Raw genomic sequence first — 7727 nt, forward strand, 5'->3', positions numbered from 1 at the left:
TAGAATTTGACTTCGCTTCCAACTTACGACAGCTGATTACTACATAATATGTTCTTTCCTCACCTATCTTTTAACAATAAGGATTAAAACTGATTATTTTAAAAGTAATCCCCTTTCCACTATACAGCGAGAGTTGATTTGTGCCACCTTCAGTAAAAGATATCACGGTTGAACTGGACGATCAACTTTATTTGCTGCAAACGAGAGAAAATCTGCAGATGCTGGGAGCCGAGCAACACGCAGAAAATGCTGGAGGAACTCAGCAGGCCGGCAGCATCTGTGGAAAAGGGTGAACTCTATTCACTGAACAGTCGACGTTTTCGGCTGAGACCCTTCAAGGGGAGACTGAAATTTCTTCAGGGTAGGCATCCCTGGAAGAGACCTCGCAGTGTAAAAGTCGAATCACAAACAAGACAAAATCTGCAGATGCTGGAAATCAAAGTGTCGACTGTTCACTCTTTTCCATAGTGTTCCTCCAGCATTTTGTGTGTATAACTTTAGTTGTTATATGCATTTAAATGTAGTAGGAATTTGCTGTGGCGTATTGGTCAGGGTGCACAAGCAACAAAAAAAATAACATTCAACAATTATAAAGGAAGGTATAAAATACAGAATTATGTATAATTCTTTATTTTTTTCTATAACAGAGGGTGCTAGATCTGTGGAATTCATTGCCACAGATGGCTGTGGAGGCCAAGTCAATGGATATATTTAAACTGAAGGTTATTGATAGGTTCTTGATTAGTAGGGGTATCAAGGGTTATGGGGAGAAGGCAAGAGAATGGTATTCTCCGTAACTTCCGCCACCTCCAACGGGTTCCCACCACTAAGCACATCTTTCCCTCCCCCCCCGCGGCTTTCTGCAGGGATCACTCCCTATGTGACTCCCTTGTCCATTCGTCCCCCCCCCATCCCTCCCCATCGACCTCCCTCCCAGCCCTTATCCTTGTAAGTGGAACAAGTGATACACATGCCCTTACACTTCCTCCCTCACTACCATTCAGGGCCCCAGACAGTCCTTCCAGGTGAGGCAACACTTCACCTGTGAGTCGGCTGGGGTGATATACTGCGTCCGGTGCTCCCAATGTGGCCTTCTATATATTGGCGAGACACGACGCAGACTGGGAGATCGTTTTGCTGAACACCTATGCTCTGTCCACCAGAGAAAGCAGGATCTCCCAGTGGCCACACATTTTAATTCCACGTCCCATTCCCATTCTGATATGTCTATCCACGGCCTCCTCTACTGTAAAGATGAAGCCACACTCAGGTTGGAGGAACAACACCTTATATTCCATCTGGGTAGCCTCCAACCTGATGGCATGAACATTGACTTCTCAAACTTCCGCTAATGCCCCACCTCCCCCTTGTACCCCATCCGTTATTTATTTATATACGCACATTTTCTTTTTCTCTCTTTCCTTTTTCTCCCTCTGTCCCTCTCATTATACCCCTTGCCTATCCTCTGGGCTTCCCCCCCCCACCCTTTTCTTTCTCCCTGGGCCTCCTGTCCCATGATCCTCTCATATCCCTTTTGCCACTCAACTGTCCAGCTCTTGGCTCCATCCCTCCCCCTCCTGTCTTCTCCTATCATTTTGGATCTCCCCCTCCCCTTCCCACTTTCAAATCTCTTACTAGCTCTTCCTTCAGTTAGTCCTGATGAAGGGTCTCGGCCCAAAACATCGACTGTACCTTTTCCTAGAGATGCTGCCTGGCCTGCTGCGTTCACCAGCAACTTTGATGTGTGTTGCTTGAAGAGAATGGAGTTGAGAGGGATAACAAATCAGCTATGATGAAATGGTGGATCAGTCTCGATGGGCCAAATGGCCTTATTTATGCTCCTATGTCTTATAGTCTACAGTATTATAAATATAAACATGGATTGAACTTGACTATTTTCTTTAACCAGAGCATAATTCTTGAGAGAGAATTGAGACATTGATCTTGAAATTACTGTATGACATTATCTCCTTCACTGTCCTCACTTTTCCACGTGTATGTGAGCTTTATTCAATGTAGAACACCAGGATATGTTGTCTACATATATATTTTATATACTTTATCTGACTTTATCTGAATTTGGATTACAAACTTTAGTGCTGGGGGGTTTTGCAATCAATACATAACGAAAGTATTCTCTATCACCCTACCCCAATTTCTCTTAATGAGAAAATCTTCTGCATTTAGGATTTCGCATTCAGAGCCAAATAAGATCCAGACCCAAACTAGTTTTGTAGAGAAGATGTTGACTGCTGTACCTGGATTTGATCTGTAGAGATGCTGACTGCCATTAAGATGGTGCCATTAAATTCAGTTCTGTTCATTGCACCTCACAAACTCAGGTAGCCCATGGAAGGCCTGGCCAGTCTTCAGGAATTGGATGATAAATGGTTGGTTTGATGACTCTGGGCCTGTACTCACTGGAGTTGAGAAAAATGAGGGGAGATCTAATTGAAAGCTATCGAATATTGAAAGGCCTAGATAGAATTGGTGTAGAAAAAGTGTTTCCTATACCGGGGGACTCTGGTACTAGAGGGAAAAAGCTTCAAAATAGGGGAATGTCACTTTAGAACAGAGATGAGGAGACATTTCTTTAGCAGGACTGTGGTGAATCTGTGGAATTCATTGCCACAGGTGGCAAGTTATTGGGCATATTTAAAGCAGAGGTTTTTTGATTAGTAATGGAGTCAATGGTTATGGGGAGAAGGCAGGAGAATGGGGTTGAGACGGATAATAGATTAGCCATGATGGAATGGTGGAGCAGACTCGATGGGCCAACTGGCCTCCTTCTGCTCCTAAGTCTTATGGTCTATACATGGGGTGCCAGAAAAGAGAAGATTAACTCCTTACAATTAATGGCATTTTGCTTCACCACCCTCTTGCACCCTGTAGAACACGTCCTCACCCTCCCCACTACTGTTATTGACTTTATCTGGACTTAGGAAATAAATGCTGTAACTACAAGAGTTGCTCAGGCATGCCATATCCTTAAGAAAGTGACTCACCTCTTCACTGCCTGAAGCCTTTCCACCATCTACAAGCTATAGGTTAGTGTAATAGAAAGTTTTGCACTTGGACTGATTGTGTTCTAAACCAATGACACTCAAGAAATTTGACACTATCCAAGAACAACTATCCACTACTTTAAGCATTCATTCCTATACCACTGGTGCACTGAGGTAGCACAAACTACAAAGCGCACTGCAGTTATGCAGCTTTGAGAGCTTTACTAGACCCAAAACTCTACCACTAAGAATGATAAAGGCAGCCTGTACATGGTGATGCTTGTGCCCCTCTGTCAGAAGAATATGAAGGTGCTAGAGAGAGTGCAGAGGAGATTCACTGGGATGCTGGATATTTGATTTGAAAACTCATACAGCTCATCATGTAAACCTATCCGCAGGTTTCCGACAACAATCACAATTTATATGTCAGTTCACTGTGGCACCTATATTCCTAACCAAGGCATCAGGTCATAGAGTAGCAACTTGGCAAAAACAATTATTTCCTTTGGCTATGACTTGTGAATTCTGTCAAGAATGTAACAATAGAGACAGATCATAGCTTTAATGAAAACCATTTTTCCAATAAGGATACAATCAAACAAATCACCTACTATGTTTCCAGTTTTGCGGCTGGAAAATCATGACAATAAATATTGTAAATATACAACAGTCAAGTCTTCCAAGCTGTCTATTACAATGATGAAAATTTGTGGCATTTGTTACTATGTTTAGAGGTACACTATCGTCCTCTCCTACTACTTTAGTTGTAGGAGAGGTTGGGTAGGCTCATCTTATTTTGCCTGGAATAAAAGAGGCTGAATAGTGACCGGATAGAAAGATACAATTATATCAGGCATAGATAGAGTAAATGGTCAAAATTTTTCTTCAAGAGTCAAAAACAAGAGGGCACAAGTTTAAGGAAGGAGATGATGTTTTGATGGAAATCTTTTTACACACAGAATGGCTAATAGCTGCAAGAGGAAGTGGTGAAATCAGATATTGTCAGTCCTTGATCTTCACTGAGTCTAAATCCTGATACTCTCATCCCAAAAGCAATTTAGTGCCTTCATAGGAAGGGCCACAATAGTTCAAGGCTAATACAGTTTCAAATTCAATGACAGAGGCAATTGGGAATAAACAATATATCTTCTTCTTGTCAGGCATTGCCAGTTCCCGGAAGTGAATAACTTGAACTCTGATGGTTTATAGATGGCTTTCCAAACTTCTCATGTAATTTTTTTTCTAGAGTTACTTAAATGTGTGCCCTCTTGTCCTATTCCGCTAATTAATGGACCTCATATGAGAGTGGGACAGTAGGGTATTGGTTAGCACCAAGTTTTAAAGTGTAGATGACCTGGGTTCAATTCCCACCGCTGCCTGTAAGGAGTCCTGACCGAGACTGTGGGAGTTTGCTCCGGGTGCTCCAATGTCCTCCGACAGTCCAAAGACATACCAGTTGGTAGGTTAATTGGTCATTGTAAATTTTCTCATGGTTAGGTTAGGATTAAATCAGGCGACTGCTGACTGGCATGGCTCATAGGGCTGGGTAGGTCCATTCCCTGCTGTATCCCTGCATACGGCGGGAGGAGAGAGAGCAGCGTGCTGTGTGGGCACAGCCCTCCGATGAAAAATGATATCGTATCTGTTAAATAGGGGCCGTGAACAATTCTGATTTGATGGAGACGGACATGAAAGCACAGAGGAACATCTGGAAAAATTTCTGAAACGCTCGTTCGCTGCTGTCGTTACTGTGTGGTCGGGAATCTTTCAGAGGGAAGGCCTCAAAATCCCCAGCCTTGCCTGCTTTTGGCAACCAAGAAGGAGGTCGAATCGTTCGGATAGAGATGGCGCTCAGTACTCGGTGTCAGAGAGCTGATCAGAGCTCGAAGTTTTCGAATGACTCAGAGTCGGACCGTGGTCAGGTGTGGCAGGGAGAGTTTTTCTTCCTTCTCTCCGTCTGCGTGAGATGTGGGACATTTGAGAGACTGAACTTTTGCTGTGCTCGTGGACTTCTTCAGCGAGTTACGGTATTGTTGCACTGTTGTAACTATATGTTATAATTATGTGGTTTTGTTAGTTTTTTTCAGTCTTGGTCTGTCCTGTGTTTTGTGATATCACACCAGAGGAAATATTGTATCATTTCTTAAAGCATGCATTACTAAATGACAATAAAAGAGGACTGCGTGTCTTCATAATCTAAATTTTTAAAAATTAAACTTTTATTTTTATTTACCCTGTTTTGATTTTTCCTGATATTGGAGATCTCTGTTTGGTCACTTCTTAAATGCCCCCCTCTCCCCCTTATCATTTCTGTTTGTAGAAGAAGCCATTTCAGCCAATGTAAATCATTAGCTTTTCAAGTTCTGTTCTGTGCGGTATTGACCAAGACCATTAACTATCACTCCAGTGAGAGAGGGATGATAAGAGAGAGTGAGGAATTTGAACAAGCGACAGAAAGTATTCTCATAATAATTTTAAGTCATAATTCTATAGGAAACCAACAATAGAAAATATTGTTAGTTTCTTACCAAATACTGCCTATTGCGCACTTCATTGCTGGATTACAGCAAGTACGTTTTGGTTAAGTTTGTCTGCAGAGTCTGTTGTATGGAGAGGAGATGAGCCTATTTACTAAATAAAATTATAACATCATAATAATAATTTGTAAGCTTAAATCCTCCAGGTACACATCACAATAATTTACAAAAACATACAATCTAAGATTTTTCCCATAAAAATATTCCTCTCAATAAGCCTCAATTTCTCAGAGTAACTTTTAATCCACATATTTAATCTAAAACTATTTCGAATTTGTCTTGTTAGCTACAGTTATTTATAGTTACCTGGTTTATAGTCTTAAAGGAATGTAAACTTGTGGCAAAGTTTGAATTGTACTTTCAGTATTTTCCGTGGATTGTCAATTACCATGATTTGTCATTATTTCCACTGACAGAGACAAAATTCAAAGTTCAGAGTGAATTTATTATGAAGTAAATATATATCGCCATAAGCAGCCCTGAGATTTATTTTCATGTAGGCATACTCAATAAATCCATATAGACTGACAAACCTGATAGAATCAATGAAAGACCACACCAATGTGGGCACTCACCCTGTGCACAAAACTGTGCAAATAAAAAAAGGAAATAATAATAATAATGATAATAATAATAAAATATCGAGAGCATGAGATGAAGAGCAACACACACAAAATACTGGAGGGACTCTGCAGACCAGGCAGCAGCTATGGAAAAGAGTTTAGTTGCTGTTTTGGGCCAAGACCCGACCAGGAAAACAAAAGGTGAGAAGTCCGGGTTAGAAGGTGGGAGGAGGGGAGAAAGAAGCACAAGGTGATAGGTGAAACCGGGGGGGGGGGGGGGGGGGGAGGGGGGGGAGGGGGGTGAAGTAAAGAACTGGGGAGGAGTGCCCGAGGGAAGTGATGGGCAGGTAAGGAGATAAAGTGAGAGATGGACAAGGGAACGGGGAAGGTTGAAGAAGGGGGCAGTCCCGGGAGTTCGAGAAATCGATGTTCATTCCATCAGGCTGGAAGCTACTCAGATGAAATATGAGGTGTTGCTCCTCCAACCTGAGCGTGGCCTCAGCATGACAGTAGAGGAGGCCATGGACTGACATTTTAGAATGAGAATGGGAAGTGTAATTAACATAGGTGGCCACTGGGAGATCCTGCTTCTTCTGGCAGATGGGGCGTAGGTGCTCAGCGAAGCGGTCTCCCAATCTACTTTGGGTCTCCACAGTATACAGGAGGCCACACTGGGAGCACCGGACACAGAATATAACCCCAACAGACTCAAAGGTGAAATGTCACCTCACCTGGAAGGTCTGTTTGGGGTCCTGAATGGTAGTGAGGAAGGAGGTGTAGGGACAGGTGTAGCACTTGTTCTGCTTACAACGATAAGTGCCAGGAGGGAGATCAGTGGGGAGGGAGGGATGAATGGAGGGAGTTGCGTTGGGAGGATCCCTATGAAAAGCAGAAAGTGGGGAGGAGGGAAAGATGTGCTTGGTGGTGGGATCCTGTTGGAGATGGTGGAAATTACAGAGAATTATGTGCTGGATGCAGAGGCTGGTGGGGGTAGTAAGTGAGGACAAGAGGAACTCTATCCCTGGTGGGGTGGTGGAGAATGGGGCGAGGGCAGATGAGCGAGAAATGGAAGTGATGTGGTTGAGAGCAGTGGTAATGGTAGAGGAAGGGAAGCCCCTTTCACATGTCATGTTTCACAACAATCCCATAGCCACTCTTCTGCTTCACCTGCGGTCACCTCTTTGTTGTCCTAATCACTGGAACTTTGCCATTTAGCCTCTGTATGCAGGTAGGAGAAGGATAGCTAAGTAATCAGATTTACCAAAATGCAGCCTGATTATGGAATGGTAGACATGCCTTATCATCGTATACTGGTGGTATGGTGTGTGAGGACCGCTGGTGCTACAGGTTAAATGCTGATAGTAATTGGGCAGGGTTTTCTTCAAACAAGCCTGGTTGAACGCCCTGACTATGATTTAAAATGCATCGGGATGAACTTTTTCTTACTTGGAGATGTCATTATGCAGTATCTCAAGGGCATGATTATAGTCGGCCATTGATGGGATGTAAACTTTGGTCAGGAATACGGACAATTTGCTAGGTAAATAGAATGGATGCCATTTGACTGTTAGGTATTCAAAGTTGGGGAACACGAGTTCGACAAAGCCAGAACTTCAGAACAT

The sequence above is a fragment of the Mobula birostris genome, chromosome 23 (assembly GCF_030028105.1).
Source record: "Mobula birostris isolate sMobBir1 chromosome 23, sMobBir1.hap1, whole genome shotgun sequence".
Lineage (NCBI taxonomy): Eukaryota > Metazoa > Chordata > Chondrichthyes > Myliobatiformes > Myliobatidae > Mobula > Mobula birostris.